Source organism: Pundamilia nyererei, unplaced genomic scaffold, assembly GCF_000239375.1.
Source record: "Pundamilia nyererei isolate P.nyererei 1_Seehausen unplaced genomic scaffold, PunNye1.0 scaffold00069, whole genome shotgun sequence".
Taxonomy (NCBI): domain Eukaryota; kingdom Metazoa; phylum Chordata; class Actinopteri; order Cichliformes; family Cichlidae; genus Pundamilia; species Pundamilia nyererei.
In genome coordinates, this window is record NW_005187470.1 from 2,445,585 (window position 1) to 2,460,511 (window position 14,927).

General features: G+C 40.3%; 1 protein-coding gene across 4 annotated transcripts in view; it reads left to right on the forward strand.

The window, feature by feature from the left end:
• The window catches only part of dock1 (dedicator of cytokinesis 1), a 195,263-nt gene that overhangs the window by 9,463 nt on the left and 170,873 nt on the right, over positions 1–14,927 (forward strand). The gene's annotated exons all lie outside the window — the stretch shown is intronic.

Here is a 14,927-nt window from a genome sequence, read left to right on the forward strand (position 1 = left end):
TTAAAAATATGGAGGGGAGTGGTCAAGCAGGCGCAACTCCAGGAAGAGATAAAACTTCTGAGGTGGCCAGCGTATGACCCTGATTTTTTACCTGCTTCCCACGATAGTAGATTTAAACAATGGGTGTGGCATGGAATCACTGCTGGGTGTTTGGTTATTGTAAAATCTAAACTTATGGCTTTTGATACCCTATGCAAGACTTACGATCTTGAGAAACAAGACTTTTTTCGATACTTGCAACTCCGTGACTATATTGGCAAAAGACTGAAGAGCTGTGTCCATGGAGACTTCTCGATTGTTAATATTTTCATTGATGCTTATGACTCTGGGAGTAACAGAGCCTTGATAAGTAAATTGTATAAATGTCTGACTAAGCTCAAAGGGCACTCAACGATTTACATAAAGCAGAAATGGGAAAAAGAAATGGACATTGTGATTACAGAAGATGGGTGGGCACGGATCTGGGAGACACAGTTTACCACGACTAACTCCAACATGTGGCGGGACTTCTGCTGGAAGAACATTATACACTATTTCATAACGCCTAAACAGAAGTCTAAATTCAGTGCTACACCTGCGTTTTGCTGGAGGAATTGTGGGGAAGTCATGGCTGATTACGGTCATATATTCTGGTCCTGCCCACTCATACGACCCTTCTGGATGGAAGTTATAAAGATAATTACAGAGGTGTTGGGATTCCACGTGTCTTGTACATTTACCTCATTGTATCTGGGATATTTTACAGACGATTTAGTTGCAGATGATGTTTACCTTCTGAAAGTTCTCTTGGCTTCTGCGAAGAAGGCCATAACAAAACGCTGGCTCTGTAGAGATCCTCTCACTGTAACACTTTTTACCTCTATAGTGGAAGACGTCAAATTGATGGAATGTATGACTTTCACTCTGCGACTGCAGGGAGATTTGGGAAGGAGACGGTGGAGAAAATGGCTGGACTTTACAGCTTGTGGCAGCACCCTTTAATGCATAGAATTAGTAATGCAGACTTGTTGACGTATGTACTGTATGTGTGGATGTGCAGATGTATGTACAGGTGTATGTTATCTTCCCATGACCTCATACTGTTTCTGTTTTTTCTTTTTCTTTTTTTCTTTTATCTTGTTGCATAAAAATGTTCCTAAACAAATAAAAAGTGTCAAAAAGAAATTGATTGATTTGATTTGATTTTTGCCCTACTGTTGTAGTATAAATTAAATGTGTATAAAATACTACTTTAGGGTGAAGATGAAGGCAGAGTCTCTGACAAGTCACATGCTTCATTAATGACTGTAAAGTGGATTTTGGCTAAATGAGCCTGAAAAGGACTTTCATGCTCTTTGTTGAAGTTCATTATGTATCAGTGCATCATCATACAGCTCACAAGCTTGTCAAAAGACAGTCTTGTTGGGTTAATTGGTGATGGTCAGTTGGCTGTAGGTGTGGGTATAGAAGTGTGTGGTTATGTCCCTGTGCTGGATTGGTGACCTGTCCAGGATTTTTTCCTGGTTCTTGCCCCATAACAGCTGGGACATGCTCCCGCAGCCCTAGGATGGATAATCGGTTAAGAAAATGGATAAACTTTAGATAGGCTAGTTTTCTTGTTTAAGCTACAGTTTACTAAATCTCATTGTTTATAGATGGTTCCCTATAATTGCATATAGGATGTAACCTCTCTTTTTGTCTAAGTCACTATCATAATATAGTGACTGTGGTAGTAAAACTCTGACGGCATGCATTGCATGTAACAAATTTCCATGGTTCATGTTTTTGCGTGATTACTTGTTCCGTGTATTTCGTGGTTATGACCCAATTAAAGCCACAAGGATCATTAAAGGAGAAGTGACCTATGCCTAAGCTTTAACATACCGATTAAGCCAGAATAGTGAAGTATTCGATGTCTGAAAATGGTTTATGGTTTCACTCTGCCTTGACTTTATGGCAGCCGTTCAGAGGCAGCGAAGACGTGCAAACGCTCGCTGCTGAACATGTCTGGATTCATCCTTCGGCTTGGTTACATAAACACGTTCTCCACCACACTTAGGATTGATTGTGGACACGCCAAGCAGCATGTGCATTGTCTGAAAGGAGTCCTGCTGTGCTGCTTTGGCTAGCTTGACAGATGGTTAATGGTGTGTAACACATCTGTTTGAAACAAAGGTTACTGATGTGGACATTTGTTATTACATCATTTAAATTCACTTGGCTAAAATTAACATAGAACATAATGTATAAAGCATTTATTTGCCTCAGTTATTAACTGTATAAGAAATCAATTCAAAGGATTGTCAGGGATTTCCACAAGGATATTTAGTAACCAGCTAATGGGAAATATTTTGACTGTAAATGCTTTGGCAGGTCATTTTAATACCACTATTTAGTTTGAGTTTCTTAATAGATATTAATATTTAAAATGGCATTTTCTTAAGACTAATCAGTTTCTCATTGATTTTCATTCAATCCTATTATTCACGTTTTATTTTACATATTGAAACCTTTTATTTTTTTTCTTGACGAACTTAAATTAACTTTAAATATTTTCAGAAATGAAGTATTTGGAGTATATATGATATATAATATACATATGTATACTTATTTCAGTGCTATTTTTAAATGTGTTCCTTATTTATTACTCTTGTCTTACACAGAATCTTTGTTTAATGATTATTCACATTTAATAATCCATCAGCAAGAGTGGCTGACATTAACAAGATCAAGAATAATTAGCATATAGGTGGACCGGCATGGCTTTGCATACTCTAGGTCCTATTCAGAGCCTACATGGAGCTTTTCAGAACATTGTGGACATGTTAGCTGGGGACTGTCATCAGGTGGCATCGCAAAAACATGCTGAGCAACCAGTCTGTGGGCTACTGGGTTAGACTTTTAGCTTAGCCTGTGCTGTGGACAAGACAGAAGCCTTAACATACAATGAGCATCTTTTTTATAAAGTGAAACAGTGTTAAAATACTGAAAACCATTGCCGTCTTTCTTATGCTGCTTTTTTGATCATTGACTCAGGATATACGAACTGCTTACATATACGTCTGTCTAGCTGTATCCTCAAAGTGCTTCATTTGGTTAATCAAATACTTACAGAAATGGATGCAAATGCAGTACAATCAATTTCACATCACTTTGTTCTACCGCAAAGATGGTCGACAGCTCACTTTACTCTGGGTGTTAGAGCTCTGTTATTGTGTAAAGCACAACCTTAGAGTAAAAATTGTAATAACGCAGTATGATAGAGCACGTGTACTATTTTAGCTGACATCCACATTTGAGCATTTGATTTTATTGTGTTGTAAATATGTAATTTTGATAAAGAGCGAGAGATCTTTAGGGGTTTAATCAGTGCCAGGAGAAGGACTTTAAATTGTGAAATTCAGGTGAATGATGCGATGGCCAAATGACACTTTGATTCATTCGTCTTGTTTCATTTTTTAAACAAAAGGAGACAGAGTTGTCAGGTACAGCAGTGAGACAACTTCATCTAACTCCCTAAAGGTTGATCACAGAGTAGAGCTGCCACTCACTGAAATCTCAAACTGCCTCCAGGGCCCGCCAGCATCTGAGCTGCGAGGTTCTGGCTTTATCAAGTATTTAGCCAGACACACACACACACGGGTGCACACATGCACACACACAAAAGACCATTTCATTAAATGCCAGCCATACAGAAAGGCTCTTTTGCTGCAAACCCCAGCCCGTTTGGAACCACAATCAATGCCTGACACCTCCATTAGAAGCCTGCAAAACCACCCGCGGGACGTTTTAAAGGTGACAAATGCAACATTAATATGAACTGCAGCTGACATTAATGCTAACATTTTTTATAACCACGATAGCATCGGAGATGCTGAGCATTGTGATTTTCACCATGAATGAATCCCAGCGTCTGGGATTACAAGTCTCAAAGCCAATACACTGTAATCACTCGAAGACTTCACTCTGAGGAAGTTATTCAGGTAAGATAAAGATGTTAAGTGGAGAATGTGCTTTAGCTTATGAGACTTGAACAGCTTGTATGTTGTATGTGGTTAACTTAGAAGCTTAAGATAAACACTGTCTTTTGAGATGCAGGCAAGTGAGTTCTCTCAGGGAGCTGATCCTTTTAGCCCATGCTTGACCCTCTGAAACAGACAGGTCATTGAGTGTCAGCTCACCCACTGGTAGGCTGGCACATCCTCGGCTCAACTGCGAGCTCTACATTCTGGCAGGATAAAGCCTGGGCTAGAGTGGTCAGATGTTAAGAATACTCAACACAAACTGAGCTGACAGTCTTGCATTTACTTCCAGTTCTTTCCTCTACTTTTTATTCCCAGACATTAAACCTCGTTTTCACAAAACAATTGTGCTGCTTATTCTCGAGTTTGCTTGAAAGAAACGCTAATCTAATAAAATTGCTGGATTTTAAATGCGGCTGAGTGTATTTGAAGTAAAACCTTAGACGCAGATGTTAGTAGCTCGTAACCAAAGTGACAAAAAACATTAATGGTGAGCCTTAGTGAGGTTTACTGCCTTATTTGTAATGGTTTTCTAATAGTTGTGGTTTTATTACATATTCCCACTGTGATTATTAGTGTAGGGAGGTGATTTTACTCAAAACAAAGACCACCTCGTTTAACATGATAGGCAATAACTTTAATGAATGGTGATGTAAAACGGATTTGGCAATAATTGATAAGAACTACATTGATTGCACAGACATCGTCGTGCATCGTCTACTTTGGGGAAACACCAGTTGCAGCAGTCTATTGTGCACCGAGCTTTTCATGCTGTCTTATGAGTTGAACGTGGTTACGAGTTGGTCCAGAGTCTATACAGAGCTTTGCAGACTGGAGAAAGAAACAGGTCAATGGGCTTCTCTTGCTTGGTTCCTCAGCCAACTGCAGCACTTTGAAGATGAACAAAGTTTAACACACAAAGTGCTGAAGTCAGATGAGAGTTAAAAACAATGAAAGTATCCAGCGCAGCCACTGTCTGTACTTTTCGTGTGGTTTTATCTTTCTTTATTCCTACGTCTCCCTGTTCTTGTTCATGGCCACTTTTCAGCCAGCTTTTGACGTGCGAGCATGTTGAGCCACGTGCAGCAAAACCCAATAAACCTTTCATCACAGAGTTTCAGATCTTTTATATTGTCTATTTTTTAGATGCTTACCTTTATTTTTTGATGATAGACTGCATCCACCTCTGCTGCATGGTGGATACCAGTGGTATACAAGTTAGAGAGGAGTTCTGTCATTCTTCAAAGACAGTTTTTTTTTTTCAGCTGTCCTTTACTGAACTAAGGGAGTTGTCTGGTTTTAGGACTGTGCTTTGCTGGAATATTCCTCTTCTGTCAGGCTCCCGGAGACTGGGCATTATTATGTCAGCTAGTATATTTATCCAACATCCATAGTGCTCTTACCTTTTGCACTCAGCCAGCCCAGTATCATCACATTTCTACCTCTGTGCTTTGTTAGGACCATTCATCGGCTGTGGCAGCCCACGCTAGGTTCAAACCAACTCCATCTGAGCAGAAAAATTCTATCTTTATCTCATCTGACCAAAGAAAGTGCGTCATTGGGCTTCTTTTCATTTTCTTTATGAAAGCTTAATAGTGCCATTTTGTAGCAAAGAACAACCAACCAGTTTATTTCCTCAGCAGCCATCCAAAAAGCTGCTGTTATGTAATGCCCCCCACACTGTCTGAGCTATCATCGAAACTCTCATTGATAACATTTCCGTTAATAACCCTTTTGCAGAGTCTTGTTTTTCGGAGCTGGATTATACAAGTAGCGCATTGCTCATGCTGTAAGGATAATAGGAGCCACTGCTGCTCTCACTAGTGGGGCTAGCGTTTGTTCTCTGCCTCTTGCTAATTGTGAAAAGGTTTCAGTGTTGAATAGGCCGAGTGCTTCACTATAGCTGCAGATGCTCCTCCTGTCTGGCTGACGAGGCAGCGGGGGGGTGGAAGCAACCAAGGTGGATCTGGAGAAGTTTTTCTTCTGGAGCTAACGCCACATTCCAGACACCTGGGAGTGGCATCACCTGCGAGTTGGAATGTTCTGGAAGTAAATTTGGAGAATGGTTCTTAGCAAGGTAGAGCCATTCAGGTATCCCTAGCAGAACAGAGCAGTGCTTCTTTTTTGGTGCTTAAAAACACTGCTGCAGCACTTTAATACATAGCTTGGTCAGCGCTTTCTCAGCGGCTTATTTTACGACTCACAAATGTACAACAGCGGCAGGACAGAGTAAAAGTTTTTGCAGTTTTACTGCTCTTTACGTTCAGTCAACTTGGGATACTTTGGGCAGCTTCAACTATCTGATTGGGAAATCCAACTGGAGGTAGTGTTCCACAGAAAACCTCTGGCTGGGAACTCGGATATTCAGGCTACTGACTTTTTCAGAAATACAGAAATACACTATAATTGATGTGATTCTTCTTATTCTAAGTGCAATCAGAACCTGTCGTCAGTCACACAGAAGGACAACAGGATTTTAAGTGTTAAGTTTTAGTGACAAAAACGACAACTCGAGTGTCAAATCCATCACACTGAGTAATTGTAAAATGTGTGAACACTCAAAATGTTGTATTTTATCTCTACTTTATACAGTGTGTGGACCAAAAAAATAACAGCCACGCTTCTGCAAGCTTTTTGGAGTGATGTTATAAATACCTCCCCTACTCATGAAACCAACCATGCTTAGTCATTTGTGAAGCCATCACCTTTGAACATCCATGTAACTAGTGAGATAGTGAAAGTGGATAAAACAGGGTTTTGAAAATGTGGCAACAGAACAAACTATTTTAAATACGCAATGCATAGTACAAGAATTTGTGTTCGGATTTTGCTTCAATTGCTCCCTTTTTATAATTTAAATAACGTAGTAGCATAGCTGTTCATAATTTCATAATTAATGATGATCTTTTTTAAAACAAAGCTTTAGACGTCCTGTTATAGCGTATCCACATATACAGTACATCAAATAGCTTTACAAATAATCTGGAGCATTTTAGTCAACACTTTCGAATTTGGAAAGTAGGTTTACTTTGTTCAGCACTGGTTGTTTAATAATAATAATAAACTTGTACACTGTGTCTGCTCATTTAGAAAGTATTGCAACCACAGAGCAGAGTGGTCTGCTGGGTGACTAAACCCGATCCTTGGGTGGAGCTGGTGGTTCTTTGGATTATGCTGGAAGTTAATTGCGCTCATCTTTTCCAGCAATTTGGCAGATAGAATTTTCGGAAGCGCGCATGAACTAAAGTACAGCATTTCTACTTTCTACAGCTGAATGTAGGACTGCAGTCTCTGCTCATTCACCAGTCACCTCTTGAATATTCCTCCTCTGCAGGAATGCTTTTTGTACGAGTAGTTGATGTTTTGATGTTAGGAGTTAATAGCAGTTGTTTAGTGTGTTCTGATTTTCTGATTATCTATTGGAAATCCCATTGTATTGATTTTATGCTGATGTGAGCTCTGACTTCTGTTTTAGCAGAGCACAGCCTCATGCCGGTGATTATAAATAACAGTGTGAAGAACAGGTTGTAGGCATTTCCTGTTGCGTGTCACGCATATTTGTGCTCTGTTTGCGGGCCCAGATGCAGTGGCTAGTATCTGGTGACGCACTGTTTCATTTGCTTGTCAGTGAGGTGAAGTCACATTTTTTGCTGCCAAAGAGGTTTGAAAATAAACTTGATGATTCAGTTAGAGCGTTTTCCAAATCTTTGAAGGTAATTATACATCATCAGGATACATTTCACAAGAGATGTAACACAGGGCAGGAAACAATTAGCTATAGCTTGTTGTGCAAAAAACAAAACAACTTTGTGGATTGTGCCAGTTTACTTCATCTGTCTTTGCTTTAGTGTGGCTAAGTGGATGAAATAACTGCTATCCTGTGATCTCTTACAGTTGTTTAACAAGTGGTTTTTTTGATGTTACTGTCCTTGATAAGCTGTAAAAACAACCTGTAAGTGCTTCCATTGATTATTCGTTTAAAGGCTCCTGAGGCATATGTGCAAAGGGCAGGAGGGTTTGCTTTGCAGAGGTGTTGCAAAGACCACTCTGTTGAGAAGCCCTGTGCAAGGCTTTACTCAGCGCCCTGTAATGAGCTGTGCTGTGCTCTTTCCCTGTTGTATTGGGAAGATGATTTTCAATTAAAGGAATAACTTGGCTCTACAGAGGCAGTGGATGCTGAGTTATCAGCCTGCGTTAGATTGCACCCCAAGGCCTATGTTGGAGCTGGGCACATGGTTGTAAGCGCTGCCAAAAGGTATTATAGCTCTTGGCATCCAAAACTGGCACAAGTGCTTTTCTCAGATTGTTCTTCCCTTCACCTTACTTCACTCTTCATGCCACACACCCGTCCACTTCCCCAGTTGTACATCGTCGCAATTTTTTACCGTGTTCTGTTTCTCCTGCTACCCCCTTTTTTAACACGGCACTTTTAATCTTCCTGTAGTCAGAAACAGCATCAGTATTTCCTTCTTGCCTACTGGAAGGGCCCTATCTATTGTGATACAGTAATATCTCAAGTGGCATTTCCTGTTGATTTCCAGAGGGAGTAAAAATGTGGCGCTAGCACGGAGAGAAAGACCCGGGCCTTTCCTGTTTCCCAGCTTAGCTGCTGTTGTATTCATTTCAGGTTAGTTACAACAGTGTTATCTTATGTTTCGAACTGCTGATAAAGCCTAATGACTGCTGTATATAATTGGGCTCAAAGAAAACAGGGTGATTTTGTTGGTATTTCACAATCCTAAGATCACTGTCTGAATTTGCCCCTAAATTAGAATCATCAGGCTTCTGTCTGAATGCCTAAACCTCTTATTAAACCCTATTAGTGAGGGACTTGAAATTAATTATCCTGTTTTCCCTGCTTTGTATGTCACTAACAAAACTTCTCTCTCTGTCATTTGATTGTTATAAAATGCTGTATAGTTGATTGTCTTCTTTCTCAGTGTATGCCACTGAGAGACCGAATGCATTTCACTACCTCAGCCAAATCCCACTATATTACAGTAAATTTTAATAGCATACTTAAAGGTTTCTATTTCACTTCAATGAAAATTCCTCTAATTGTCTAGTGCTTGAAATATTATTAGACTCCCTTATATGATAAGGCTTTAGTTATTAGTTATAAGTCATATCTGCACAAGGTTTCCAGAGGGTTGCCAGTTTCAAACTAGCTGCACTTCTACCAGACTCAGAAATGTTTCTCTGCTGCTGTACTGCATGTGCACAATAGATTGAGCCCTTCTTCCTCACGCACAGCATAACAGCTGTGGAGAGAAACTAGCATGGCTTTAAATTACTGCAAAGGTGACACTTGTATAAAGAAACAACATATACATGAGCGCTCTCAGCATTATGACTATACTGTTAATATTCACCTTTTGACTTAATGTGCATTTATTTATACACAGACTTGGTTGAGACTAAATTTGAGTGAAGGATGTTGACCAATAGAAGTGGCCTCTCAAATTAGGACTTCCTGTTTTGTTTTGTGTTTTTTGTTTGTTCACTATTATTATACTACTCAAGATAGATATCTTTGTGTATCGGAAAGGCGGTCAGACGAAGCAGATTTTTTAAAAATAACTTTTTGATTTCCTGTTATTTCATAACATCAGTGTATTTTGTCGCATATATGTTTGCTTTTGGCCTTTTTGATTCCCTTTAATGCACTCAATAGGGAGGAAATTAGAGGAAGGAATAGATTGGTAAGTCCAGGCAACAAAGGCTGAAGGCTAGATCTGAAATGGGGGGGGCCTTGAAGTTTACAGTTAGCGCTTTAATCTTCAGTTTGCCAGAGCAACCCCTTTCCTACTGTTTTTACAAGTTGTGGACAAAACACTCATACACCCATCAACTGAAGATATTGAGCGTAGACATTTATGAGAGATAAATACATTCAGAATTTTTGTGTTATTCTTGAAGCGAATTTAGGAATGCTAGAAGGAGGCTTTGTTTTTGCACCATGTGTATACAAGTATGTACATGTAAACACGGTTCAAATTCCTCCCACTGACTTTTCATTTTTCTCTAATTTTAAAAGTGGCAGTAACTTGCCAAGAAAAGTCAAAGATTGGGAAACTAGTAAACAGATGTAAATGAAGCAGGTTTCAAAAAACAAAACAGTCAAGGCAACGTGCTGTGAAGATGGAAATGCTCGAGCGTATAAATAATAAATTCTTCTGGCTAAAATGTAATGAAAACTTAAATGCTATTCTGTTCACACGAAAACTGCCTTTGAGCCATTTTTACTTTTGTTATTTAGAGTTATTTGCACATTTGGTACTAGATTGAGACTCATTTGTATGCTCTAAGTCACTACTTAGAACAACCGCTTCCTTTAGTGTGTATTATTGTCAGCCTTGGTGAAATCAGACGGAGGAGCTGCCGCAGAAGTCCACAGGTGTTCCAGAAATGCAGTACAAAGGCCTGGTCCTCGGCCCCTTCCCCCAGACTGGTGCTCTCCCCGTTACCTTAATAGCACATGGCAGGTCCCCGAAGAATACCTGTGATCTCTGCTGCAGCAGTGCTCGCTCCAGCCGACTGCATCTCACCACCAACTGGGCTCGTCGGGAAAACACAGCAAACACCTGCAACAGCACCTCGCTCGGATCATACTCGCCCATACTAATGACTACACAAGCTTGATCTGAAGGCATGCTTGTTTTCGGCTCCTGCCATGTCCTCCAGGACATCCTGTGTTCTGAAGATGTGTTCACAGAAACAATTTGCATGCAAGATGTTGGACACTGAACCAGTTTCTAGTTTCTAGTATTTGAAATCTTGCTTTAAACTATTACTATTACACCACCAATAAGACATGTTGATGTTTATGCAAATGAACGACGATTTTCTTTTTAAATTTGGCTGCGTTTGATGCTGAATATTATTATTTGAGGTCTGGTATGTCTCATTGTGTGCACTGAGGTGATGCTTCACAGAAACTTGAGTTGCATCAGCTTTATAAGGTCAGATGTATAATGTAGTCTGATGCTTTTAGCTAGTAAGAGCTGTGTCATTTTACATTCAGACCACTTCAGTTAGTCTGGAATGGTCATATATATATATCCTTCAGAGACTGCGTGTGTTTGCGTGCATGTAAAACCCCTCTCTGCTGACTCCTCCGTCTTGCCTTGGAGACCTGTAGTGCGGCAGGAGTATAATAATCATCCTCTATTCAGTCCTGCTGCCTGGAAAAGGTTATTCTTAGCCCACTGTGTGCTTATTAAAGTGCTCTATATTCATCCCGATTGTCATGCTCAATTTCAGTGTATATTATTGTTTTCTCACAGTCCACATTTATTTTTTTATTTTTTTGTATTGACATTTGAAATTTTGCGCAATTAGCGCAACCCTTTTCAGTTCATATTTAAAAAAACAAAACCAAAAAAAACAGTATAGTGTTAGTGGTCATGCTCCCAGTTACTGACAGGTTCTACAAGTTGAATGTATTTATAGAAAGTCTTTTTAATAGATAGATGTTATCACTGGTGCTGGGGTGATCGCTGTAAACGTAAAGAGATTTGTGCCTGCCATTCTGGGCCTGGGTTAGGTTTCTCCAGGTGTTCTGGCAGCTTCCTGCATTCGAGAGATGAGCACGTTAGGTTTTTGGTGATTCTAAATTGTTGATGTATGTATGAATGCAAAGGTGCCACTGTTATTCTTGTCACTGGACAGTAGCAGCACTAACACCTTCTTTCAGTGAGAGGTACACAGTCAAAAGGAAGATGACTTAAAGGTGTGGCGCCATAAAGAGAGCTACAGTGTCCTCTTTCAGACAGTAGATGAACTGTGGCGCTGTGCCCTGGCCCACTATGAAATCAATCATGAACTTATTATTTTAACTGTCAATTGTGTAAAGCTACTCGAGCAAAGTTCAAAAATAAAAAACACAGAGCTAGAAATGTCAATAATAGGTCCACTTTGAACATGACAGAGGTCGCATTCTTTTGTCAGAGAACACAAACTTTCAAAGAAAGGAAGTACAACCACTAGTAGGTTCCAGTGGGTTTCAAACAATGAAGTATGGAGCCCTGCCTAGTTTGTCATTGTTGCCACTCAAAACGACTCGCTGGAACGATTTGCTTCACATTCTTTGCTAATTATTTGGCTTCTCAGGAAGGGACTTGCCTTGAAGTTAACAGTTGATTGTTGAGAGAGAGTAACATGATAACTAAAGTCTGCTAGTTGTTTAGTATTTGGTTTATCGAATCTGGATGTTATGAAGCTGAAACTTACTACAATGGAACCTGAAGGCTGTGATTTATTTCCTTTTGCACTTACTGTTTCCTGTTTGGTTGTGTTTAAGTATGAAAAACTACTATTGTAGTTTTCATTTTCTTTTACTTTACACAAACTAATGGCAGTTTAACCCTAATTATGTTACACAAATTGGATAAGTTCCTGGGTGCCTTTTTATTCTGAAGTTGCACATTGACTCCAGTGCTGTATAATCCAAGCCCTTCCAGTGCTGAGAGCTGCCTTATGCTCCACACTTGTCTTTCTCTGTTGTCTGGGACTTCCTGGCTGTCTCTCTCTGTGGGCTTACAGCCCATGGGGATTTTACTCAAAACATCAAGAGGCTCAGTCTCTTCCCACTTTTCCGTGCACTTCCTTTCCCCTCTCCTTTCAAACCCCTCCTTCCTCAGCATACTGTGTTATCGTTTGAGTGTAATGGTATGTTGTGCTTCACGTGGATTAGTGCCAGTTATTAGTGAGTCCAAAGTGTAGAATTACAATCAGTCCAAATTTTAGATGATGCTGCTTATAATTGTGTAGAGGGCGTAGACTGCTGGCTAAGTGGAGAGTTCTGTAATCTGATTCCTCACTTGTTTCCTATGATGATAACGTTCTCCGAGTTTGCACAGCCTTATGCACAACGTTATGTATGGTAATGAGCCCCGTCCAAATGATGCTACTGTTTATCCCGTTTCCAGAAAATCATTTGCATGCCACACTCTAGGGAGAATACGGTCCACTTCCCCATCCTCTTCGTCTTCTTCCTCTGATGGATTTTCTCTCCCTCACTGCTTCCTAATTGACATCAGATTACTCGAGTATGCAAATACAGGTTTATGAGTAATCAGAGCTGTCATTTAGCCCCCCCCCCCCCCCCCAATCCTCACGTGACAAGAAGCATTTTAGTTTCTCTGCTCAATTGCACCATATTCTCTCATGTCAGAGTTTGATGGTCGTCACTCAGTCAGCATCTTCCCAGTGTGTTGTTTGTGTTCATTTTACAATTGTACCTCTTGCCCAGTGACGATTTTTCCAACTCTCTAAACTCTATTAAACTTGTCTCATTGGCACTGATTATGGAGTTCTCATTTACTGATAAAATGTCATGCTTTATCTTTTTATTGGAGCGGTTCGTGTCTTGTTTCTCCCTCGGATCACCTGCTGCTCGTGCTGAATCAGCTGGCCCTCTCGCCCAGTTTTAAACAAACATACATATGCAGCAGTTGATGGCTTTACAGACGTTTCCAGCTACTCTTAATGATAGTTTAATTGAGCGCGCAGTGCATGCGGAGTGACTGGGCTACTCTGTGATGCCTCGACACAGATTAATCCCACCTCCCTTTTTGATGTTTTGTTGCTTTCTAGGCCTCTTGGTGCCTTTTGTATCTCAGTGTGGTACCATTGAATTCATTTCCTAGGGCCTTTGTTGCTCCATTGTCAGCCCATGGGTCATGTTCTGGTAGATTCAGTGGACTCGTTGGATTGTTCCGGGATGCGCAAAATGCACCATGGATATGCACGCGTACGTGCACATACACACAGGCCTGAATCAAATGGGTACACATGCGTTTTTATGCCCTCCAGATGCAGTGAGGTTCTTTACTGCATGCACTGTAACGATTAAGGCTGCGTGCACATGCTGAACGTCTGAATTTGTCATTTTCTCTGCCACATTACCTCAGTGCTTTTCACACTTTTAGAGTATTCGTTGCTTCTCTGCAGATATTTTATTTGCCATGTGCTTTGTGACAAATGAATAGCTGAACAATATAATCACCAGCCTCGGTAACGAATATCACATCCTGACAATTAAGTGAGAAGCTGGTTTGAGTGGCAATAAAGCGGATACGCATCTCCAGCCAGCTTTGGTCCAAGACAGTGGGGTTAGAGTGCCTTCCAAAGCAGGTGGAGATCCAGCTTTGAAAGGTGTCATAGATCCAGCAGGTAGGGAAAACATGTGACAGAATAGGACAGGACCAAGGGGATTGTTATAAAATGTTCCGACTTATATTCTAGCTGACACACATACTGCTAATTTGAACTTTGCATAATCAAAGCTGCTTTGTAACTATGATCTGGCATAAATCACTAATTGTGTTCTTTAATGCTTTTACCTTATACAGAATTAAAAATCCCAATAATATCACAGTTATCATTAATTGCAAATTATCTGAAAATGACCTGGACTTTCCAGAAGTATTTAAATTGCTAACTGACTGTTTTTCAACATAAAAAGAGCTAAAATGCTGTGTGATAGTTTAATGAAGTACAGTGAACTCTTCAGATGGCAGGTAATTGAGAAAGGAAATGGTTGATTCACTTGCTTCACCATCGGCATGCTGGGAAGGCTCCAGTGCCTGCAGCGAGGGTCTATTTTAATTAAGCAGTCACTCACCTCTGGAAACCTTTGTTGAAGCACCTCGGTGTGCCTGCTCTCAGCAGGACATGCACACGTGCCTATAGATGCACACAAACATGTGTCTCCACAGCCCCTGTCAGTGTACTTTTTATGCAGTGTGTGTGTGTCTGTGTGTGTGTGGGGGGGGCAATTGTGCACTCTTAGACAGACAGGTGCTGGGCTTGGCTGTTTGACAGTGACATATTGTTTACTGCTCACTGAATGAGAGAACAAGTGTCAACAGTCAGGATTTTATTGTCTTTATAATTTGACCTTGACATGTTGATGGAGCTCTG